Here is a 27,013-nt window from a genome sequence, read left to right as displayed (position 1 = left end):
ATACTCTAGGGCACTGTTCAAAGTAATGCCAATATTTACTTACACATATATGATACATTTAATTAAAATGTATGTATCTGAAATTTGATTTCTATTAAATGTGTTCTATTGCTTAAAATGAAAGCATCTTTGCTATCTCAAGAGAGGATTAGAGTTTAAAACTTATTGTCCTTCTTTTCACCTCACAGTGTTTTCTACATACAATAGCCAGTTCGGTTCAACTAAATTTTCAGAATATCAAAATGCTATCTTAGAAGCACTGTTTGCTTCCTTATTCAGTATAAAAGAAAAGGACTCTAAAAAGGCTTACAAGGCCCAATGAAATTTGAGCTTTGTTATATCCCTGACCTCATTATTATGGAGCCTTTTCATCAACTAAGGTCCCTTTTGTTCTCCTTGTTATTCTTTGTAACACACCCCCAGGCCTTTGCACAAGCTTCAACTCTTTCTTGACAGTTCTATCCCAGGTGATCCAAGTTGATTCCTTCCTTATATCCTTCAGATTTTTGCTCAGACCTCAGAAAGTCTAATTTGAGTATCCGTATTAGTTACAGCACACAGACAAAAAATGTAATACTCTATACATGAAAAGTTAGCAAAATAAAGGTGTCCAGAAAGTTTTGAAAAAAAATATGAATTGAAAAAACCGTTTTAAACTTAAGAAAACACAAATGCATATTGCTCGCCTTCCTATAGTGGTCTTGCCTTACTCCTTTTTCTCCAAACTAGCAATCTTTACCTTAGGCAATATTAAAGGAAACTTTCACAGGCAACTGGTTGGAAGTATGCAAGGAGAAAGGGCATTAGGCATCCTAGCAATTCCCTCTTGGGTTCTTAACTCTGGAGTCTGGTCATTTATAGAAAATGGACACTGTGAGGCACATACAAAAAGAACAATCATTCTTATTGTTTTTTTTTTTAATTTTCTAATCCTGAAGGAGTTGAAGATAGGTATAAACTTCAAAAACTTGAAAGATGTCTGTGATTCATAGCTCATCCATTGACTACTTTTATTACTGTAAAGTCTAATAAATCTTTAATATCAATTACTGTAAACTTACCACTTAAGTCCAAGTATGCCTGATATCCAGATGTATTCTGCTTATTAAAGCATGCAAATATATGCTTTGGCAATAAGTATGCTTTTATTGATCTGGCAATTATATTTTTAATGGAACGCAAATTAAAACAGAACAGCTTGCTTTCACCTCACAGGAATTGCCTCCGGGATATTTTGCCTCTGGGATACATATCATCCCTCTGGTTCTGCACTGTAATACAGTTCTCACGAAACTGATCTAAGGCACCGTTTTGCAAAATGTCACACTCTTCTATCACACTGTTGATATTGAGTACACATAAACAACAGTAACAACCGCTTTTTACTAGTCCATATGTTAATTCTCAGCAGAAACGCTGTTGAGGGGTGAAATTATAGTTTTCATTTAATAATTGAAGAGAAAGAATTGCAGCGCTGTTAAGTAACTTGTCCCCAGTCACAACTAAAAAGATGCTGAGCAAGATTTTCCTCTAGGGTATCGGATGCCACACTGGACACTTTGTTCACTGTGAACAATTAACGGAGGATTAGCAAACCTCCTTTAAACTAGAACAAAAGCACACGGTGAAGAAAGAAAGTGCATTTCTTGAAAACTTAATACTCCTAGTGGTCTACAGCATGGGTACTAATTTTTGATGGTGCCATAACAAATAATTACAAACTTCTTAACTGAAAGCAACACAAATTATAGGCCTGCCAGTTTTCTCGGGTTAAGAGTCTGGGGGTAGCATTGCTTGCTCTCCTCCTTGGGATTTCACCAGGCCAAAATAAGGTGTCTGGGCAGAACTGACCCTCTCAGGAGTCTGGGAGTCTTCTTGCAAGCTTACTGGTTTGCTGAGGCCCCAGTTCTGGTAACGGTATGATCCGTGCACCTGTTTTATTGCCAGATGTCAGTAATTGACAGTCATTAGACTCTAGACCACTAGCACCCCATGATCCTCTTCAGTTGCCCAAACAGTGGCCTTTCTGATGTCTCTGGAAATGTTCTCCTTAGCAACTGTGCCCCATGACTAAGAAAGGCCTACTTTGGCTCAGAAATATGGTGAGAACTTTTAGTCAAGAGTTTGCTTTATCCCGACATCATTTATATAAGGCGTGTGCACGACTTCTGGAAAGCCTGCCAGTCACAAACGGTGGCCGTTTATCTCTGCAACGCAGAGAACGTGCTGTGTCTACAAGCCAATATCTATGCACTAAATGCGAACATCCTGAAACATCACTAAGCCAAAGGAACTGGTGTTTTGTGCTGTAAAGCATGAATTATTTCCTTTTCTTATGATGTCTGTGGTGTCGCATTTTTTTGAGTCACTGGGCATGTGGGAAAAGTTGGTGGGTTGCTCTGAAACCTGTGAGTGCAGCTGACAGCAGAGAAAGCACCGCCTCTTTCCTCAGGAGCCGCATTGTTTTTCTTTTTAATTAATTAATTAATTTTGATTTTTATTAGTGAAACACCATGAGGTACAGTTGTAGACTTACAAATTTTTGTGCTTGGGTTTCAATTATACAATGATCAAATACTCATCCCTCCACCAGTGCCCATTTCCCACCACCACGGATTCCAGTATCCCTCCCACCCCTCACCCCCCCACCCCACCCTGCCTCTGTGGCAGGGCATTCCCTTTTGTTCTCTCTCTCCTTTTGGGTGTTGTGGTTTGTAAGAGAGGCATTGAGTGGCAATCATGTTTGGTCTATAGTCTACTTTCAGCATGCTTCTCCCATACTGGGAGGATCCTCCCAACACCCTTTGTTTGGTGCTCCCTTCTGTATCTGAGCTGCCTTTCCCCCTAGCATGTGCAGCTGACATTCTAGCCATGGGGCAAAATTCCTGGTACTAATCTCAGCCATTCTTGGGTGTTAGTCTCCTATTTTGTTACTTTATATTCCCCAGATGAATGCAATCTTTCTATGTCTTACACGGGGTTAAACAAGTGTTTTGCTTGCTACCCTGAGGTGCCTAATGGACCAATGTTTGTATGTTCGAATTTTACTCTGGCATTTCAGGGAGAGAAAAAAAAAACTAATTAGCAAGGAAAACAACAAGCTGGAGGTCAGAGTCATTTGCAGAAGCGGCTGAGAATCTCCTGCTTCTAAAGGTCGCCTGCGCCTCAGGCGTGGGGGTCAAGCACCTTGCAATCTCTTTTCTGAGCCCTAACACATGCGATCCGCAGCCAGAGGCTCTTCACCATGACACTTGAACTTCCCTCAGAATGAGTGTCACCGGCAGGAGGGTTACTGGGGACATTGGTGGTGGTAAACAGGGAGCTGGTGGAGGGATGGGCGCTCACTCACTGTATGACTGAAAAATAATCATGAAAGTTTGTTAAGTTTGTAATTCATGGCTGTCCTCACTGGGGCCCTTTGGAGAAGGGTAGTTGAGTTTCCCTCCCCACCCCGAGCAGAGCCCCAACAGATGAAGACCTCCAGTTCCAGACACAGCCATGCGTAAGACCTTTCTCCACACCTTCAGACGAGCCTCATGCATGAAGGAACCAGCAGAGGAACCCAGGTGTGCGGGACCCGGGGCGTAGATCTCCAAGCCTGCTCGGATCAGGACTGGGCCTCCTCCACCCAGATCCCCCATCTTCCAGTATGTAGGTGTTACACCCACCAACTGACCCCGGGGCCTATCCCATCAGCAGCCAAGTCCCAGAGACTATCAAACCCGGGTCCTGGAAGCTACATCTTATTATCTAGTTCTTACTCTGAAGAACCTGGCAAGCTACCAAAAGTATCCTGCCCACATGGCAGAGTCTGGCAAACTCCCCATGGCGTATTCAATATGCCAAAAACCAGTAACAATGATGGGTCTCATTCTCCTGACTCTGAAAGAGCCTCGAATGTGGCACTTTTTAAAATCTCAGGGCTAAGACGAAGGAGATGTTATTGGGGCATGCTCGAGGCAATCGATAAACAGGATAACAGTGATACAATGATGCAGTAACTCATTGTGGTTTATAAAAATAGTAATAAAATAAATTAAAATAAAAAAGAAATAACAAGTGACTGGAGTGTCACCCACCGGTCATGACACCCTGCCTGTCCCCAGGCAGGACTGAGGTGGGGAAGTGTGTGAGGAGACTTCCCTGTGCCTTGCCTTGAGGGAAGGAGCCAGGCTGGCCACCTAGTCCGGTCACGTGGGCTTCACCTGGAGCTAAAGTGAAGGCAGGAGAATCCCAGGCCGCTGATTGGAGGGAGGCGGGAGAGTCCTCACAGCTGATTGGCCGGCACGCTCCACTCCCATGATGCCTTGCAACAGGCGCTCCTGACCATCTGGTAGGTGGGCGGCCATCCCATGGAATCCAGTCGGTAACAACTCTAGTCCAGCGGTCGTCTAAGCCAGGGATATATTGGAGATATAATATGGATGTTATATATAAGACCCTCTAAAACACTATATAGGCATATGCATGTTTATGCATACATACATACATATGTAGAATCTGTTATATTAAATTACATTTTTAAAAAGGATCCATTATATTTTTTCTGGATATTTTCTAAGATCCAATTTCTACTACCCAATAACTTTATGACCACTTGAAGCAAGCTATTTTTCATTTAATTGTTCCATCATCATAATTTATTTTGTAGAAGAACAGGTTATTTAATATGATGGTTGATCCTATGTCGATGATCAAAAACTCTATTTCTTATCCAGGCAGTTAAGCTTGCTTGAGAATTGTGTTTCCTTTCTTGTAAATATAATGTTTTGATAAAACTCTAGCGGGGTGTGGTCTAGGTTTGCATGGTATTATGGTATTATTTCAACTTGCATAACACTACAACATACAAGTTTGATTGGCATATCTCAGAGTTCAAGGCTATCATAATAGGGCATTTTAAGTTTCTTTTTTTCTCTCTTCATCTATTCCAAAACTTCTTTTACTTTATTACTATCATCTTCCAGATGAGAATTCCAGATATCACTTTACTTGTATTATTATAAGGTATGGTTTACATTTATAACGTTAACTATAGAATATTCAACATGAAATATTTCTCTTGTTATTTTAATGGTTCATCTGTTTTGCATTTACCAGAATGATGTTTCCATCTGTTGGCATTTTCATGACCTCTTTTTTATATTTCTATCATGTCGTGTTCATTACTTTTCCCCAAGACTCAATAAGTTAATAAAAAGTTCATCTAAGAACTTACTTTAATAGTTCAAAATTTTCCATATCTTATACAGCTGTTGAATAGGATTCAAGTGTAGAGTCATGAATACTCACATCATAGATGTATTTTAAAAAGGCACAGTGATAAGAGAGTTTGTAAGCAACATATCTTTAGGAACATGTTTCCTTTATATCATGATTGAGGATTTCTGTGCCTCCTCTTCTTTGATATCAGGAAACCACAAAACATGGGTATCTCTTATCAGTACAATTATTGAATATCACCTTTGCTCAAGGAATCCCTTACCCTGACACTAGATTTGTGTATCTACTTTATTTATGGTTAATTTATATATGGAGCGATAGCACAGCGGGTAGGGCGTTTGCCTTACAAGCGGCCAACATGGCCGACCCGAGTTCGATTCCTCCGCCCCTCTCGGAGAGCCCGGCAAGCTACCGAGAGTATTCGATATGCCAGACACAGTAACAACAAAGTCTCCAATGGAGACGTTACTGGACCCGCTCGAGCAAATCGACGATCAACGGGAGGGCCTTTACCTTTACCTTTACCTAATTTATATGTTGTCTTGGGTGATTAGTATTTCTTTGACATTATAACTATTTTAAGAGTATTAAATCTTTCAACCAATTTTAACTTCAGCAATTGTTCTGCATTTAGAAATATATCTTCCATTTTTGGAGTTTCATTAATTTTAGTGTTTTTTTTGCCAAATTCTTTATGCAAATTTCCATTTTGTTATTTCATCTGAAATTCAATTATGAATTCTCATATTTGTGTCTCAGTAATGACAAGGCTGTTATTGCATGGGTTTTAAAATTGACATTGTTTGGTTTCAAAATTTGAAAAATTTAAATTTTGTCAGTTTGTAACTAAGAAAAAATAGTTTCTTTGGAGCGATAGCACAGCGGGTAGGGCGTTTGCCTTACACGCAACCAACATGGCTGACCCAAGTTCGATTCCTCCACCCCTCTCAGAGAGCCCGGCAAGCTACCGAGAGTATCTCGCCCGCACGGCAGAGCCTGGCACATCCCCGTGATGTATTCGATATGCCAGACACAGTAACAAGAAATCTCACAATGGAGACGTTACTGGACCCGCTTGAGCAAATCAATGAACAATGGGAGGACCGTGAGGACTGTGATTTGCAACTCTAAATAAATTTCCTTTTAATATAACAAGGAACTATAAGAGTTTCCTTCCTTTCAGTGAATCTTTTTTAATTTAGGATGCAAATTCTGCATTTTTTGTTTGTTTGTTTGTTTGTTAATTTGGAGCCACATTCAGTGATACTCAAGCCTTACTCCTGACTCTGTGTTCAGGAATCACTCATGACATTGCTTGGGGTGTCGGGAATTTTATCTAGATCAGCCACATGCAAGACAAGTGTCTTATCCATTATACTAGTTCTCCACTAAGAAAATTTCTCCCTTGGAAAACAATTTTATTAACATAAGTTCAACACATGCATAAGTTAGTAATCATGATATTTGTTAATGTTTGAATTCCCTGTGTAAGGCCTGGAGCGATAGCACAGTAGGTAGGGCATTTGCCTTGCACGTAGCTGACCCGGGTTCGATTCCCAGCATCCCATCTGGTCCCCTGAGCACTGCCAGGGGTAATTCCTGAGTGCAGAGTCAGGAGTGACCCCTGCGATCATCGGGTGTGACCCCGAAAGCAAAATAAATAAATAAATTCCCTGTGTATTTGCTGAACAGTTTACATGCTAGCACTGTTTTCTTTAAAATATGGACATTATGTCTACATTTCATTTTTTTCATTTCATCATCCTGTTAATCGTCGATTGCCTCGAGCAGGCCCCAGTAACGTCTCTTTCATCCTAGCCCTGAGATTATATTCACGGCTCTTTAGGAGAATGAGACCCATCATTGTTACTGGTATTTGGCATATTTGGTACACCACGGGGAGTTTGCCAGACTCTGCCCTGTGGGCAGGCTACATTCGATAGCCTGCAAGTTTGTCCAAAGTAGGAATGAGATAATAAGATGTCATAAAGAAAAGTTCTGATAAGATGTCGCGCGGCCGCAAATGCGGCCGCGCGGTTCCGGGATCTGGATTTTATAAAATGTCTATAAAATGTCTACATATCTATGATTAATTTTCTAATAAATATGAATTATGCATTATAATTTATAGAATAAACAACATTTTTGCCTTTATATTTAAATATATAATTGCTCAGTTTTCTTCGTGTAAATATGCCACATAGAGTAATAGCACAAAGAAAACGGATAGTTCTCATTCTTCTATACAGCAAACGTGTTAGTCCTTTACCTTAGCTGGCAGATTGCTTTGCTTTGATCATGTATCCTGACCTATACTCCTCTTTATGGCATGTGTTAAGCAAGAAATATCTTTTCATATACAGTTCCGCATGGTTTTACTCTAGCTACTTAGGATCATCTAAAATTGTGGGGGTTTTGTGTCTGTGTGTGTGTGATAAGTGGCATAAAACACTATTGGGAATATTGTTTGTTGCAAGTTTCACTCTACTTATGCAAGAGAGTCTTTATATGCTTCAAGGACTACATAAGAGTTATTTTAGGGATGTGACATTAATGAAACTGGTTAGATAAAGTAAGGTTTAACCTCTTTGCTAATAGAGACGTTGTATCCCAGTGGACTCCTTGATCACTTGATCACTTGACTTCCCGTTAATCGTCGATTTGCTCGAGCAGTCGCCAGTAACGTCTCCATTTGTCCCTCTCGCGTGCTAGTGTAGCCCAATGGCATCTGTTCGCTCTAGGAACATGAAGAGCCTCAAACCGATCGTTCGTGATCTTGACGAAGAAGTCTGACCATCTGGTAGGTGGGCGGCCACGCGGTCTTTTGACAACCCGTGGAATCCAGTCAGTAACAGCTCTAGTCCATTTAAATCTCATTACGTGACCAGCCCATCTGATTTTCGACACCTTGGCAAACGAGACAGCGTCCCTGATTCTTGATCATTGACAGAGGTCGAAACTCCGGATTCTTTCTCTCATTTGAGTGAAGCGTGATATTCCAAGCATAGCTCTTTCAATTCCTCTTTGGGAGACCTGAATATTGTATATTGTTTCTGTGGATATAGAGATGGTGTGTGTTTTATTTTAGGTATCCTGTAAAATTAATGTGTCTATTTAAAATGATATAGATGGGTATATATTGGCTGTTTACATGGTATGAGTAGTCTTGTTCCAATCAGTTTTTATCATTACGGTAAAAGTAATCACCATCATTAGATTGTTATCCCACCTTATCCCATTTCCATATGGATCAGTGATTTAGTCCTTTGGAAGATGACTCTAAATACCAATGAGATTTCCTATAATTCGATATAGTTGTCTTTCTAGATGCATCATTTGCATTCATTTTTTTGCCACTCACACTGATAACATCAAGGAACATTATGCAAATATAAAGCATTATGGTAGTGTTATTATATAAATGTGCCTTTTGGATCTGAATACACAGAACCAAGGCTTTTTTTGGTATACGTTTAATATACATGCTCTCTCAGAGGCAATATGGTGGTCTTATTCCACAACTATGGAATTTCTTCTTACTGTACATTTAATTTTTGTAGCATGGGATATTACATTGGTGGCTGTACATTAAATATCTTTTCTAATATTTTATTATCAGGATGAAAAAATTAAAAATCTATCATAAGTTAAAATAGTCTTTGCCTATTTCTATAGCTTAATAGCGTTTGTTTATTTAAATATTATATATGTGAAATGTATATTAATTATATATTATTTCTAGGCAAAGATCAGTTGTAACGCTGGTAGCATTAACTTTAGGATCTTTTCAGTTAAATATAACATAATAATTAATTTAGCAACCCTGTGTCTGGAGATGCAAACTCCATGTATCATTTTCAGATTCTGGGTGAACAAGAGCTTCCAACTCGCCTAGTAATAAATGGCCATAGCATTAGAATAGGGCTGGAGCGATAGCACAGCGGTAGGGCGTTTGCCTTGCACACAGCCAACATGGCTGACCCAAGTTCGATTCCTCCACCCCTCTCGGAGAGCCCGGCAAACTACCGAGAGTATCTCGCCCGCACAGCAGAGCCTGGCAAGCTCCCCGTGACGTATTCGATATGCCAGACACAGTAACAACAAAGTCTCCAATGGAGACGTTACTGGGCCCGCTCGAGCAAATCGACGAACAACGGGAGGGCCTTTACCTAGCATTAGAATAAGTTTTGACTGTCTTGAATAAGTCGTGCCAATTCTGCACAGTCAGTGGCTTTTTTAAAACAATAAAATACTTATAAAATAATTTGAAAAATGCATCAGCAAAATATATCCTGGAACAGATTTAACACTTTTAAGAAGTCCTCACAAATTCTTGACATTTAAAGTTCTAATGTTCACATTCTGGACATCATTGCTTTCCCAGAGCTGACAATGTCATGATCTTTCGTTTGCATATTATTTCTAAGAACTCAGCAACACAGTTTTTTTTTTATCTCTATCCCCTATCATTAATCTTGAAAAGAAGTCTTCCACTTCTATCTTCAAATAATTTTCTTAAAGCAAATTAAATTAAAACCACAAAGAATTTTTAGCCAAAATAAAAGTAAGAAAAACATGGATTTTAAGATCATAAGGAGTTACTATTCAAGAAATTCCATGGAGACTGCAAGATTTTGTAGAAAGATCTTCATTAAATATTTATTTTAATTGTTAAAGTAAAGTAGAAGTACATCAGGTGGTAAAAGTCATATGCCTTAAGTTTCTCAGTGTTAACTTGCCCTTGACAATCAATACTGGAGTTGTAACGCTATTTATGCAATTTTTCAGGTTTTATATTGGTCTGAATCCATAGAAAATTTAATGCTAAAGTCAATAGAGTCTGTAGGTGATGCCTCTGGACAATAGTTAAGATTCTCCACGTAATAGTAAATAAACAAATCAGATGACTCAGATATAACCAGATTCTCTGCTGTGCCTTGCCCAGTTACCTTTTTTTTATGGAATCATCTTGTCTGGTGAAGTATCTTTTTTTCTTTCTTTTTTTTTTTTTTTAAGTAAAACAGACTTTATTTGGAGGGCTTTTGAAGGTGTGGAAGGGGGAGAGAGAGAGAGAGAGAGAGAGAGAGAGAGAGAGAGAGAGAAATAGAGAGAGAGAAACATGCTCAAGAGAGAACGTGGGCTTCTCCAAGGGTGGAGAGAGCCCCTACACATATCCCAGCATTAGACAAGAAAGCATGAGAGTACACATCTCAAGAGGGGAGATGCTGGCAACACGTGTGCTCGGGTGACCACATGTGATCCAGCGCCACATGTGCTCAGCCACGTGGGCACAAGCAGTACATGGGCTCTGGCAGCATATGTGCGCCAATTTTTTGATTCTAGCTGCTGGCTCCTGGTGCACTCCATCAAGTAATTACTGAACACAACACTCAATTAAATTGAAAAAGAACATTCTGAAATTGTACTGCTCCCTAGGATTATTAGTGACTTTATAACTGTGTACCCTCACATATTTTAATTGCTCTCCCAAAGAAACTTTTCCATTCCTTTGCTGTCTCACATATTTCACTTGTTCGTTTGCGATAAGTGCTGCATGAGAAGTGCTTTAAAATGAGATATGGTATGCATAGAAGTGTATGACAGATTGCACCAGCCCAAGCTAACTTCATAATCCAATGTGACAAGCATTTGTATGATGAATTTTCTCCCTGCATGCAATCCATATTTTCAGTTCTATACACAGCACCACCTAGTTGCTCCAGACAACACAAGGAATTTGATTACCAATTGTGTGACCCTTTGTGGGGAAGATGAAATGAGCTTCATGAGGACCAATCAATTTAATTTTTATATCAGGTAGCCGCCGTAGGAATGCTAACATTTATAAAACACTGAAAACTCCTGATAAATGAAAAACACATATTATTTCTAATGTCCTTGGGGGAATACTTAGAGTAAACATTCCCAGATGTATCCCAGTGCACTGCAATAAATGGTAAGAAATTTACTCATATGATTTTATCTTCTGGCTTATGCACATTGAAGAGTTCTAATGTCATTTAAAGTTCTAATGTAGAGCCTAGACAGTACAGCACTTAGGGCGTCCAATTACAGAAAGTATGGTATGAGCCAGAGTGATAGTTTTAGTAGGATGAGCTCTTGAGCTTCTATGGAAAAGGCCCAGGTTTGATCTCCAGAACTTCATGGCCCCCTGAAAACCACCAAATGTTTCCCCTCAACAAAATAATACAGTTTTTCTATTATAAATTACTTAGCCTATGTTAGTAAAAATGGAGATTACCAGATTATCACATTTTTTGGATCTTTTTGAAAAGCAGCCTTTTAATTTCATGTTATAAAATATAACTGTCACTGTCACTGTCCTCCTTTTGTTCATAGATTTGCTCGAGTGGGGCCAGTCAAGTCTCCATCGTGAGACTTGTTACTGTGTTTGGCATAGAAGCGAGGTGCTCTCAGTAGCTTGCCAGGCTCTCTGAGAGGGGCAGAGGAATCAAACCCGGCTCAGCAATCAAACCCAGCGCAAGGCAAACGCCCTACCGCAGTGCTATCGCTCAAGCCCCATAACATATAAATCACAGTTCATATTTCTTTTTGTTTGTTTGTTTGTTTGTTTTTCATTTTTGCTTTTTTGGGTCACATCTGGTGATGCACAGGGGTTACTCCTGGCTCTCACTCAGGAGTTACTCCTGGCGGTGCTCAGGGGACCATATGGGATGCTGGGAATCAAACCCGGGTCAACAGCGTGCAAGGCAAATGCCCTACCTGCTGTGATATCTCTCCAGCCCCACACAGTTCATATTTCTTAAAGCACCTATCTATAAAGTTTTGGTTAATATTAAGTGACATACTTATCAGTTCCTGGTACATGATTTTCACTAAATATTTTTAATAAATAATAATGTAAACCAAAAAAACAAATTTCACAAGCTGTTACTAATATAGGGAAAGTGATAAATCCCTCATACCATTAATGAACAGAGAAAATATAAGCATGTGAGTGAAAATATTTTAGCTACTGGTAAGCCTTGAAATATGTGTTGTCTCACTGTGCTTCTTAAATAGACTTGAGATTGTAGTAGAGTCAGATTTAGTTTTCAATTGTGAACAGTTAAATAAAAAAAATTAAACTACCTAAACCAGACTATAAAACTTTTAGAAGGAGATGTAATAGCTTAGATTTATCACTTGACATATTTTATTACTCCTTTTCATTCCCAATAGGTAATTACTCTATTGTAATGTTAAAATTCAATCTTATAAATGCTGTTTATAAGACTATAAAGACTTTTTTCCTTTCTGTAATCTTTCTTTTTCTTTGTCTTGGCAGCCAGTTCAGTCTCTCACTATGAAAAAGAGACAGACATCAGAAATATGTGGTAAAACAAGATTTAAAAAATAGAATACTCTCTAAAATTAAATAAGATAGTTTTAGTGTTAATTACTCATAATTACTCAAACTTTTCATTGAAATTCATCCAAGGAATTGAAGAATAGTTGGCTTGAAATTAAAGTGTTTGAAGTGTTCTCTCTTAAAAATAGTCTTGTATATGTGTGTGTATAATTTTTAAGATTAGATAGAATATGACTAAATTTTACCAATGCAATTTTTACTAAAAGGTTTAAAACTTATTTTTATTATCGGTTCAGAGTTTGGTTCTTAGAAAGTTCAATCACACTACTTTACGGCCCTTCTCAGCAGGGTAACATGAATTGACAAATTTACTAACGTACTGTGCAGATATTCTTTGACATCTACGAGAGGGGTGGCCTTTGAGATATGACTAAAAGCACCACGTAGATTTTATGCTCCAGTTACTATTTTTTAAAAACATGCTGTTAGCATGTTGTGCATCTGGATAAGATAAACTCTATGAACCTCAATTGCCAATATAAAATATAGAATAAATTTACTGAATAAAAATCTTCTACGATAATGTTAGATTGTGCCTTTATTTTTTCTTGCAGAGAATCACAAGTTTAGTAGATACTGAATATTTCCTTATTTTCTATTGATAAGGATAAGTTAGTTTGTATCTAAAAGTGGAGGCAGTTAGGAACTTTAACAAAAGGATATCACTGTTGTTATAACCGTTGATGATATTCTGGATGACAATTAGAGATGTTGACCACAGTTACCTGACAAAACTTGTGTGAAGTGCTCAGCTTGCATGTTTAGATATATTACTGCTTAACTTTGTACATAATTAAATTATGAGTGCTAATTACACTATCCAAAGAAAGGTTGATTTGAAGTGGGAAGCTAATTAATCTTTAAAAATTGAAAATTATATTTAGATTAGATCCACTTATTTTTACTAATAAATATCAACTTTCTGGTATAGTTAGGTTCTCCTAAACACCAATGATATGTTTCAGAGGTAACTGTGATTTCTATTCTGGAGGATTTTAAAAATGTCAATATCTGTCATTCAATCAGAAATTAAAACATACCAACAGAGTAAAGTGGTAGTGAGCATATTGAAATTTGTAAGAAATTTATTTTCTGAAAAAAATTTTCCCTACAGATAACTTTGTTTTACATGTGAATAGATTTTTCTTTCTATTACCGAGCAGCTCTTAAATACGGATATAAAACAACTTCTAGGACAAGCCACAGTCGCTGCCGTGTATCTAGCCAGACTCCACTGATTAGACAAGAATCATTCAGAAATTAATTTGTTGAAAAATTCAGGTATGCGAGTTTTGTAACTCATCTCCAGGCATTCACAGGTTGGTGATGGGGTACCTCTCCCCATCTCCCTATACTTACAGAAGCCCAGCAATTGTGCACAGGCCCCAAAGCTGTCCTTTAGTTAAGAATTTAACACCAGGGGGCTGGAGCAATAGCACACCAGGTAGGATATTTGCCTTGCATGCGACCGACCCAGGATCGATTCCCAGCATCCCATACGGTCCCTTGAACACCGCCAGGAGTAATTGCTGAGCGGAAAAAAAATAAAGAATTTAACACCAACTCCATCACACCGTTAAAAGTTCTAGACAACTCGGGAATACACAGCCGTGATTCAGACTACAACACTGATAAACAAGGAGTAGCACAGCAGATTGAATGGGATGTACTGTAGAGGAAACCAATCTTGATTAACAAAATACAAACACAGAAGGCTTAACCTATAATAACCCTTAATAATCTTATAGAAGAAATTAACGACTCCATGGTGACATACTACATTCTTCACTAACTTTATACTAAGGAAACATTTGTTGATCATAGTTTTAGCAAGCAACATAAAATAAATTTCTTAGGGCCTTCTATGGGGACAGGTTCAAAGGGTTGTTGGGAAATTTGCAAATGATGATGGTGGAAAGTTGCAGTGGTGTTGGGATGGTTGTTGGAATAGTAAATGTCTGTAACTAAATTTATGACTTAATAATTATTAAAAATAAAAAAATATAAAAAGCAATTTCTAAGATTGGACATTTAGAATATTTTAAATTTCAAATATTTTAAATAAAATTGTTATATAAGTACATGCATCTATGTAAACAAATATTTAATTTTCTTTGGTTAAATGTCTAAAATGATGCATTTCAAATCTATAATAAATAGAGATTTATAAGAAATTATCAAAGTATTTTCATACTGGGGTTGGAGCGATAGCACAGCAGTAGGGCGTTTGCCTTGCACGCAGTCAACATGGTCGACCCGAGTTCGATTCCTCTCGAGAGCCCGGCAAGCTACTGAGAGTATCTCGCCCGCACGGCAGAGTCTGGCAAGCTACCTGTGACATATTCGATATGCCAAACACAGTAACAACAGGTCTCACGATGGAGACATTACTGGGCCCACTCGAGCAAATCGATGAACAACGGGAGGACCGTGACCGTGATTGATTTTCATACTAAGTATATCATTTTATATGCTATATGTATAATCTACAGTTCTGAATTATTTTGCAACGCTTAATAGTTGGCACATTTTCACTCACCTGGTAATTGTAAATTGTGATAAAATATATAGTGTTAATTATGATTATAATTTAACTCTAGAGATTGATGGTGATGTACATTTTTATAATGCTAATTAACCATAGGCATGCATTTTCTAAAAATTTTTCAGTTACATATACTGAAAAGTATCTTATTTGATAAATTCATGTTCTATCATAATGTTTTGAGTATTTTTAGTTAGTTACTATTTGTGTCTTAAAGTTTCTGAGTTACATATGATGCTGCTCAGGGCTTACTCTTGACTCTGTGTTTTGGTACCATTCTCTGTGGGGGTCAGAAATCATATGCAGTGTCAGTTATTTGAACGTTGGCTTGTATGGCAAGCCAGTGAACTATTGCTCTGGCCCCAGAAGTTTTCTCTTCCCCTATAATTTAATTACGATTATTTAGAAGAGACATAATTAAATTATAAGAAAATATTTGATTAGAGGATACTTGTCCCTAGTCTCTCTTTTTAATATTTAGCATCTCAACAGATTCCTTATCAGAGTAGATTGTAAGGTTTATTTTATGTATTAAATCATTAGTCTGTTTCTAAAAACACATTGGCTAGCCCAAGCAAAAGAAATTTTTAGTATGTTTTCTGCTAAACCTCTCAAAATTTATAAATTCTAAATTTATGTCTACAATCTTATTGGAATTAATTTTATTAAAGTATTTGAGGTATATTTGAAATGTAGGTTGTTTCATATGCATATTTTTGTATATGGGCATGTATCTGATCTAAGATCCTTTGTTTTAAAATATCCCCAACCTTCATCAAATTGCTTTTGTGTCTCTGTCAAAATGAATTTACGATGTTGCATTAAAGAGAGCAAGCAAGAAGAAGGGAGAGAAAAAGGTATGGGGGGGGAGCACAGTGAGGCAATAGGAAAGGAACAAAAACAAACGAAATTAGTGATTATTACGAAAATATATATTATTTAGTTAAGTTTATCCTTTACAATTTTTAATAATGGTTCTATTGCACGTTATTTTTATACTTCTGAGCAGGTACATAAAAGAATTAAAACAATAAATTAAGTGTATTGCACATTTGTGCTGACTGACAAATAAAACCTGTTTTTTATATGTAGATAACTGAAAGCAAATTGTAAAATTCAATTTTGCTGTCTCTCGTGAAACATTTCTATATTAAATAAAAGATAAATTTTACTTTCAGGTGTATAAAAATGTCCTGTTTCAATTTCACTGAAAGATATAAATTATTGGATTACTTTAAAATGTCACTTTATAAAAAATCTAATATGCCAAATAGAAATTATATCACATACTACATACCACTTTTAGTCTTCTTGTCATCACTTTTGTCCTAAACTTTGCTCCTTAGTCATAAAGTAAGGCAAATAAGATGATAGTATTGCATGTAAGACTTTGACAAGCACATACAATCACATTAAGAAAATAAACTAGGACATAGTAACTGTGTCCAGATTGTAAAGGTAATTAAGATTTATTTAACAACAGTGACAAAAAATGCTTATGGGGGAGCTGGACGATAGTACAGCGGGTATTTCCTTGCATGTGGCTGACCCGGGTTCGATTCCGAGCATGCCATATGATTTCCTGAGCACTGCCAGGAGTAATTCCTGAGTGCCGAGCCAGGAGTAACCCCTGAGCATCACCGGGTGTGACCCAAAAAGAAAAGAAAGTGCTTATGGGATCTTGAAGATTGTATTTCCCATAAGCTTCTTGCCTTTCATGTGACTGGACCGAGTTAGATCTCTGGCACCCCATATGAAACCCCAAGTCTCATCAGGAGGAATTCTTTAGCTTAAAGTCAGTAATATACCTTTAGCACTCGTGGGGATGGCTCCAAAACCAAAAATAAAAATAATAATAATAATGAATATTTTTTTAAATCAGACTTGAAATCTATTATGTATTTTGTTAAATATATATATATATATATATATATATCAGGAGAATATTCCTTCTGGGACTGAAAGGACTACGGCAAAGTCCTTAAGCCAGGAGACCACCTGATGAGTATGCTGAAAGACCCCTAGGAGCTCTGGATACCTGAACCAGAATCAAGAACAGGGCTAGATAAACAACGATAAACTACAGGGTCACAGGAAGGCCTTCGGTGTTTCCTTGGAATAAGATGGGAGCCATAAAGTTTGTGGGATATGGCATTCTAACTTCTATGTTTATTTATCACATATCTATGCAGTGCAATGGGAGATTGAGATTGCAATGTGGAGACACCCTCCCCCCACTATGTGGGCCTGATGGTTCTAGACCAAAGCTGGTGATGCACTGCTGCTTTGGTCCTGCAGTGCCAACGTCCTTGAATGCCAGACCTGATGGTACTGGATTGATCATTAGGTACTGGAGAACAAAGCCAGGGCTTCACTCATGTCCATTATTCAGTCCAGCCTATTGAACTGTCTCTCCTGACTTCTGTTTTTAAATGACTTGCTGTGTTTGCTTTGAGGGCACTCACACTAAAGATACAATTGTATAGACGAAAGCAATAGAGCCCTGCACAAGGATATCATGTAAATTCAGAAAGAATTCATTTTAAAGTGCCATGCAGAATCCAAAAGAATTACATTTAAAATATGTTTTTTAATGGATGTTGAAAGTAGACCAAATAGTAATAAAGTGGAAATAAGTGATAAGGGCATCACAAAAAGTGCCATAGTTATGCTACCTTGTCATGTATTTGTGATACCTTATCACAAGGACTGGAAAAGCATCATGGAAGGCTTCCTGGTGAAGCTTGCCTTTGAATTCTCATTATATATTAATTGACTTGTGACTGTTTGCTAGGAAATGAGCCCCAGGGATCCTCTGGAGAGGCAGAAACCATGGCTCTGAAAGACGTTTATACTACCTGTTTTACAATAGCTCTAGCTCTTACTGTCAGGTTTTAAATAGAAAATTTAACTACTGGTTTGAGAACTGTAGAGGATTCTTTCTTACTGGTATGGAAAAAAAAATAAGTGACCTTGTGATTACTGCATTAGTCTAGATTTCTAAAATTTTCTTTTTTGAAAATGTATATATTTTATAAGGACTCACACAATGAGTAAAAGCACTCGATCACTTGACATCCAGTTATTCATCGATTTGCTCCAGCAAACGATGAATACCAGTAACGTCTCCATTTGTCCCGTTTGTGTGCAACTGTAGCCCAATGGCATCTTCTCACTCCAGGAACAGGAAGGGCATCAAACCGATCCTTCAGGCTTTTGACGAAGAAGTTTGACCATCTCTAGGTGAGCGGCCATGAGATCTTTTGACGTCCTATGGAATCCAGTCTAGAATGGCTCTAGCCCAGCAGTCATCTCTAAATCGCATTACATGTCCAGGCCATCTAATTTTCGACACCTGGGAAAATGATACAGTATCCTTGATTCTTGACCGTCGACAGACATCAAAACTCAGGATTCTTTTTCTCATTTGAGTGAAGCATGATACTCCAAGCATAGCTCTTTCAATGCCTCTTTGGGAGACACACCAAGAGTGTTCTCATCCTGTTTTCATAGGGCCCAGGTCTCTGAGGCATGTGTTAATGCTGGAAGAACAGTGGAATCGAAGAGGTGTGCCTGGAGCCGCAGGTTCTTTGTCCTCTTAGCTATAACTTTGATGCTCTCAAAGTCGTTTCAATCTTCTCTCTTTCCTCTGTGCAACTCAGGTGCCAGTTGATTTGCCATGTTGACTTCTCAACCTAGGTGCAGATAACTGTTACATTTGGAGATGTTTGTTCCATTGAAAGCAAATGGAATGTCAGGAGCAAGACCGTTTCTCATAAACACTGTCTTCATGAGAATCAGCTGTAGTCCGACCTTTACAAACTCAGGGTTGAAGTCGGCCCCCGTTTGTGCCGCTCGGCTAATGTTTGGTGTTATTAGATCAATGTCATCAGTGAAGCTTAGGTGGTGTAGTTGTCCACTGTCTGTCTTCACTCCCATTCCTTCCCATTCCAGTCATTGAATGATGTTCTCGAGGGAGGTACTAAAGAGTTTCAGTGAAATGTTATCACCCTGTGAACCCCACTCTTGACGTGGATGATGAGATTCTGCTAGTGAATCCATACTACTGCTCACTGAGGATCCTGATGTATTGAGTTTGAATGCCCTATTTGGCCAGGGCTTCAATGACCACTTCAGTCTCAACAGAATCAAAGGCCTTCTTTAAGTCAATGAACGTTAGACAGAGCAGCGTGTTGAACTCCCAAGAAACCTCAATGAGCTTGGTTATCATGTTGATATGATCAATCATGCTGAATTTTTTTCAGAAACTGGCTTGCTCGCATGGTTGTACTTCATCTAGTGTTCTGCCAATCCTATTCAGGATGACACTAGTGAACAGCTTGTAGACGACAGACAACAGGCAGATCAGGCGATAGTTGCCAGTGTCGTGGATGTCTCCCTTCTTGTACAGTAGTACAATCCTGCTTGTTTTCCATTGGGATGGAACCTTGCATTCAGACAGGTAGTGTGTGAAGAGCTGAGCCAGTGTATTGATGAGAACTGGTGGCAGGTTCTTCAGGTGTTCGGGTCTGACCTTGTCCATGCCAAGTGCTGTTTGCTTCTTTACTGATGAAATGGAGTGTCAATTTTGGAAGGGAGAATGTTGGGAATGACATATCCATCCTGTGGAATTTGGTATGTTGGCAGGTGGACGTGGCTATCAAAGAGATCCGAGTAGAAGTCATGTACAATTTTCTCCATTGCCCTTCTGGACATGCGATAGATCCATCAGGATGTCGGAGGGCAGTCATCTTGGTCTTATAGTTGGCGAAGGACTTGTGGGTGTTGTGCATGTTTTTCCTGGCTTCTGCCGCATCTGCTATCACTGCTGCTCTTCTCTCTTTAAAGTCTTCCTTGATCGCTTCTCTTTACTGCTTTGTGAGCTCGGACATTAGCTTGTGGTTGCCTGAGGCTTGCGCCAAGCCACGTTGGTGAATGAGCTCAAGAGTTTTTGAAAACAGGCATGTTTTTGTGGCTATCTCTCTCTCGGTGTTTCTTGCATAACCATGGAGGTGCTGATCCAGTTGGTCATATTCCTCATCATTGTTGTCGAAGACAGCATCTTCCCATGTTGCTGCAACAGTGCCAAAGAGCTCCCAGTTGGTGGTCATTCTGAGAGTTCTCTTCTTAAACATTGCAGCCTTTCTCCCCACTCGGTGAAGTAGGATTTTGCATGAAGGAGACAGTGGTCCAATCCAGTCTGGAATTTGGGGCCAAGAGCGACATTGGTCAGGCAAAACCGTCGATTGAATATGATGTGGTCAGTTTTGTTGTGGAACCTTCCACAGGGAGACTCCTATGTCCAACGTTTAGATTTGGCTTCTGGAACTGTGAGTAACCATGGATGGTCTTTGTCGACATGATGAACTCAGACAGTCTCTCACCTGTTCGTCCCATTCTAGGTCATGGGTCCCAATGTGGAGTTCTTCGGCTGATCTTCTTGGTCCTATCTTGGCATTAAAATCACTGACTATGATCTTATAGAAGGCATGGTCTTCTTTATAGAACTTCTCCAGCACCATGTAGAACTTCTCAATTTCTTCTTTATCATAATTGAATGTTGGTGCATAATTAAATGTTGGTGCATAGACAACAAAGATAGAAACTGCTGGCAGTGAGCCACATCTATTCAAGTGTATTCCTCCAATTTTGGTTGTTAGGTAATCGAATGAATCACTGCTTATGACCAATTTCATGTTGATAAGGACACCAACACAACCAATGCCTCTTTTGTCCCATGTTCTGAGGAACAGTTCTTCTCTAGTGTCGAAAATGGCAAGATGTGATTGATACCTTCTCATCTCGGTCAGAACAATGATGCCATAATTGATCTTTCATGCTTGTACCATCAGGTCCTCGATGGATGCATCTAATTCCAGCATATGTGCATTGAAAGTACAATCATTTTTGTCCATTGTTTTGCAGCTTAGTTCAGCCTTGAGATTTTATCAGCCTCTACTTCCTCATTCTTCTTAATGCTGCCATAATGGTGGCTCTTTCAGGGTCAGAGGAATGAGACCTATTGTAATTACTAGTTTTGGCATATTGAATGCACCACAAATAGCTTGCCAGGCTCTGCTGTGCAGGCAGGATATTCTCGGTAGCTTGCCAGGCTCTCCAAGAGGAATAGAGGCTTTTAGGGCGGCCTCTAATCACCTTTGCAGGTGTTCCCCTGGCTCAAACCATATTTGAGCTCTATCAAATATGGGGCGGTAATCTTGCAAGATTTGTTTTAAGTATCTTATGATGTGTCGCGGCTGAGCAGTCCGGAGAGCATCCTGGAGAGTGGCAGTGACTGGGTAGTGGAGGTAGTGCAGGTAGTGGAGGTCTGGTACCAGTAGAGTGGGTCTTCTGTGTGTAATCGCTGGGTTGCAGGAGGTTGGTGGAAGCAGACAGGGCAGGATAGGGTGGGGCTTCAGGGTTTAATCCCTTGGTCACCTGGAGATTGGTTGGAGCAGTCAGAGGATCTCTGTTCCCAGGTTCCTTTGAGCCTGGAGTCCAAGGTCACAGAGTTCCGCTTACCTGATTCTGTGTGTGAGTCTCGGCCCTAATGTCCAGGAAGCATCCTGGAGTGTGGCAGCGGGTGGATAGTGGAGGTCAATATAAGTAAAATATGAATATGAATCTTTTTCTTATTATAAACCACTGAGAGGTAGGTATGTTGATAATGAAGCATAGCTATCCTTCTCTTTGCCCCTAGAGTAATGAAAACATTGCCATGTGGTTTTGAGAAAGACATTTGGGACCAGGGAAATAGTCCGGGTAGGCTTTCCTTTTAGGTTGATTACTTGTCTTGAGTTCTCAGCACCTCATAAGGGCCCCTAAACCTGCCAAGAATAATTCCTAAGCAGAGTGAAGGATTATCCCTGACCACTGCTGTATGTAGTCACCAAACAAAAGCAACAACAATAGCAAAAAGACTATCATGGCAAACGGGAAATACTATTCATATCATTCAGTTGCAAAATTGTTAATCATTTTTTGTACTTATATGATAAAAACATATTTTGGGGAGACCAAAGAAATAACGAGTTAGGTACTTGATTGCTGTGTTTGATCCAGGAATTTTGGTGTGATCCCTAGCAAAGAGCCAGAGCCAGTAGTAAGCCCTGAGCAGTGCTTGATGGTGTTAAAAAAGAAACAAAACAACATGAATTAAAAGGAAAATGTTTTCTGTGAACCTATAGAAAAGAGGTAGAATTGAAATTCTCTTTGTCTATATTAGTTTTAGTTGAAAAATTACAAGAAAGACATGATCTTAGCAGATATGTGAGTGGTCACAAGAAGAGTGGGATATAGTAGAAAAAAGTTCAAAGTCTTGGGAACCTGGACAGGATAGTTATTTCTTATCACCAACTTGTAGAGAAAAAAATATTAGGAAAGGCTTTGAGTGACAAGTATTATTGGAATGCATCTGTACAAGACTCAAATAAAAGCTTTAGCTGCCATAATGAGCATCTGTAAATGATTTCTGTTTTATCCTACAAAACTTTTTCCTTGGACAAAGTTAAAATAAAGTGCACGACGTATTAAATTAGATGGGTAGTTTAAAGGCAAGTGAGAGCGATGACAAAAGGCTTGTTTAATAGCAAGTCACGAGTGTAATATTTAGCATCTTGAGATAAATAACTCAAATAAATAAGAACCACGCATACTTTGAAAGAACTATGCAGTTAGAGAAAGCACACAGACTTAGTTGCTAACTATCAGCCATTTGGGGCAGTTAGATATGTGAAGTGCAGTTAACATGAATGAATAATTAAAATTTAATTTATGGTGAATGCTTTAAATTTAAATCCTGATGCTTGTTAACTAATGCTTGTCAACTATTTTTTTTTAAATTAAAACTTTAGTTGATGGGATTACACGGCGCCAGGGGGCCAGTTGGTGGGTGTGACCCCCGCCTACTGGAATTTGGAGGATCTGGGTGGAAGATGCTCGACTCCAATTCGAGTAGGCTTGGAGGTCTCGGCCCCGGAACCCGCGTGGCTTTGTCCCTCTGCCAGTACCTTCATGTGTGCGGAGAGTGGTCTCAGCATGGTGGTGGCTGGTCCTGGAGGTCTTTGGCTACTGGAGCCCTGGTCGGGGCAGGGAGGAAAGCTCAACCCGCTCCCCTCCAAGGGGCCCCAACGGCGAGGACAGTCAGGCGCAGGGGCGCCTTTAGTTAAAACTTTAGTTAAATTGAATATCTAAATTTCAGAGGTCTAAATTTCTTTGTATTTTAGCCATTTCAACTTTAACATCAATGTTTTGCTGTGATATAAGTGTTAATATTTTTTGACATTTAATAAATGATCTAAAAATAGAAGAAAGTGAAACATTTCTATTATAGTAACAACTTTATTTTAGTTAAAGGGGATGCTTAGAACATTCTTGCCCCAGTGTTTAGAGAGGAGCAGAGAAGAAAAGAAATCAAGGGGGGGGGGCTGGAGCATTAGCACAACGGGTAGGGTGTTTGCCTTGCACGTGGCCGACCCGGGTTCGATTCCCAGCATCCCATATGGTCCCCTGAGCACCGCCAGGGGTAATTCCTGAGTGCAGAGCCCGGAGTAACCCTTGTGCATCGCCGGGTGTGACCTCCCCCAATAAAGAAATCAAGGGGTAAGAATGAAACAAGAAATAAAGATTTTACAGGCATCAGGGCTTCACTTTCATACAGGTAGTATGAGTGAGAGTTAGAGCCACATATTCAAAGCACGCATTTAACAGAAATGAAAACATGAGATCTAAGTGGAAACCACTGAAACTTTACAGTGTGCTTTTGTCAAGTGGACATGGCAACTTGATGTGGGGGAGTGGATGGGGAGAGAATCTGGGAATACTGGTTGAGGAGAGTTGATACTGGTGGAGGCATTGATGTTGAATTTTCATATGCCTAAAGTGCAACTATCAGTAGCTTCGTAAATCATGACTCATTAATAAAAATTTAAAGAAATTTAAAGAAAATCTCTAAATGTGACATATATTCATATGTTTAAGAAATAAAACATACTTTTTATTTTTGTGTATAAGAGATTTTGATAATTTTGGGAATTTTCCCTCTTTTAAACTTAAAAATGTGCAAGATTTCTAAAGTGTTTTGTGGCTTAAATACTGCTTACTTGGTTAGTACTGAACACAACTAAAAGATAGTTTATGATGATTTGAAAACGAGAAGGTTCTTTGTGCTCCTAAACTTGTAGTCATGAAATAAGCTGCAACACATGTTTAGCGTCCAAGAAAGCATCTTTTCTATTTTTTTTAGAAGTGGCAAAAAAGGGACTAGAAAACATACGAATCTTCCCCAGAAAGAAAAATCAAGGCCTGTGGTAAGCCATCATGTACCTCCTGTTATTAGAAAGAACACTAGTATGTTTTGCCCTCTGAAATTAATCAAGTCTTTGTTACTGTACTTCTCATCCTTCTCCTCTCTTAATTGTATTGTGGGTCTTCTCTCACTCTTTTAGCTCTGCATTTCAAATTTGTGCCAGAAGTCTTGTTATTTTGGTGCATGTGTCTTTGGATCAAAATAAACCATATTCTGATTTAAGTTAGAGGCTTCTGAGCTCTACCTCTTGAAATAGAAACAATCACACATTATAAAGAAATCCTGGGCATCCAGCTTGATGTCCTGACAAAAAGAAACTGGCTGCTCTCACTTGGCAAGTGTCTGCTTATGTTCTGGCTGCAGGACAGAGAGTGTATTGAGAATTTGGTGCGCCGTAGTAGACATTCAAACTGTCTATCATATTGTGTCTTTATCATTTCTTCCTTCGTTGTTGGGTTATGCTTTGCTCTCTTATGTGTTTCTTATGAGGTCACTTAAAAACCGTGACGTTACCTGTGTTATTTCTTCTCAGCTGGAAAATTCTCTTCATAGCTACTAGTTTTTTGATGGCTTGGGCTCCATTTCCTTGCGTACTTGAGCAGATAAATGGACAGAGCTCCTAGCTTCACAGAAAAATAATCCACTCAGGAGTCAAACCTTTTCTATTTTATGTCACAGAGAAACGATGGCTGAGAATTGCCCTAGCTCATTCTATTCACTCCTGAAAGTCTGTCCTTCCTTCCTTCCTTCCTTCCTTCCTTCCTTCCTTCCTTCCTTCCTTCCTTCCTTCTTCCTTCCTTCCTTCCTTCCCTCCTTCCTTCCTTCCTTCCGTTTTTCCTTCCTTTCTACCTTTTCCATGCCTCCATGTTTAAAAAATCTCTTTTTACTTTACCTTTTGGGCTGGAGTGATAGCACAGCGGTAGGGCATTTGCCTTGCATGCAGCCAACATGGCCAACCCGAGTTTGATTCCTCCGCCCCTCTCGGAGAACCCAGCAAGCTGCCGAGAGTATCTCGCCCGCATGGCAGAGCCTGGGAAGCTACTCGTGATGTATTTGATATGCCAACCACAGTAACAACCAAGTCTCCGATGGAGACGTTACTGGGCCCGCTTGAGAATATCAATGAACAACGGGAGGACAGGACAGGACAGTAATTTACCTTTTAGGTGCTTGCAGATGGTAAGACCCGTGTTACCTCCCCCAAACTACCATGATACTGACAGGAGAAGTCTTCTTTACCAGTATCTTTATTTGGCATATATTCTGACAGTCAATGTTTTCAGTCTCCAACAGGTTCTCCATCTCCAATGTCTCCAAAATTTCAAGTTAACATAAACATTATTACCAAAATCAAGAGTGATTAGAATGAGAAGTTACGGTCTCAAACTAAGCACTCCAAGTGTCTACAATTGGCATTTGCTTTGCTTACCATGGGGGTGGCTTTTCTAATTCTGTGATACACATCCGTTGTCCTTTAATTTCCTCATTCCACACCTTATAATTACACATGCCCTGTTGCCTCTGCTAAGAATTTCACCAATATACTCTTCACCTACTTGTTTTCCTAAGTTAAATATTCTATTTGAAAGTCAGTTCCTCTGAGAAACTTCCTCCAACCCTTAAATGAGTTTACAGTCCTCTCTTGTATGCCACTTCATTACCGAATGTTTCCATTCTCATATATACTGCTTCATTTACCAAAGGTTTCTCCTGTTAAGACATTATAGCCTGGAGTTGTAATTGTATCTTACTTGACAGGTGGAATGGTCATTTCTTACAAGAGGGAAAAAGGAATTCGCTGAAAGAGAATGCTGACAATAGGGGTTTTGCAAGGACTTAGTTATTCAAACTGGAGCACCACATAAGAAATACAGTAGATAAGTCTGGAGGAGTTTTGACATTACCAGTCTGGTCAACTCCTGTGAGCCCTAATAATAAGCATTCAAGATAAGCCTCATTTCCTATGGATCTGCTCCTAATCTCCTGGAGAGAATACAATTGCTTCTAATAACAATTTACACAGGCATCGAAGTACAAATCTATATCAAGGGTAAAAGGCTCCTAAAGGCACTCGCATTTGAAATATATTACCTATTACCAAGCACACAATAAAGAATATTTTATATTATTATGCAGAACAGTTAGAGTCCTATTGAAATTTTTGAATAGGATCTTGATTTTAACTTTGAACAGAGAGGACCCATTGAAATGTTTGATTCAAACAAGGGATCTCTTTACTCCAAAGATGAATTCAAGCAACACGGACTGGTTACAGTGCTTTCCATCAACGTTTTCTCTCTTAAGTGAATTTTTGTCTCAACAAAATTTCTAAATAATGATGAGCTTAAAATCACAGTCCTATACTCTCTTCTTTCTGTACTATGTCCTAATTTGTTAGAGTTTAGAACTATGTGTTTTAGTAGCTTCCAGATGATTATGTCCAGAAAAGTACCTGATCTCTCCATTTAAATTCTTAAGTTCTGGGAACTAGAATAAGCCATTTCTGCAGAAGATTTCCTCATTGCCCTAAGTTTGGAGAGTGCAT

Source organism: Sorex fumeus, unplaced genomic scaffold (assembly GCF_029834395.1).
Source record: "Sorex fumeus unplaced genomic scaffold, SorFum_2.1 ptg000099l, whole genome shotgun sequence".
Lineage (NCBI taxonomy): Eukaryota > Metazoa > Chordata > Mammalia > Eulipotyphla > Soricidae > Sorex > Sorex fumeus.
The sequence above is the reverse complement of the archived record's forward strand: the minus strand, read 5'-3'. Positions refer to the sequence as shown.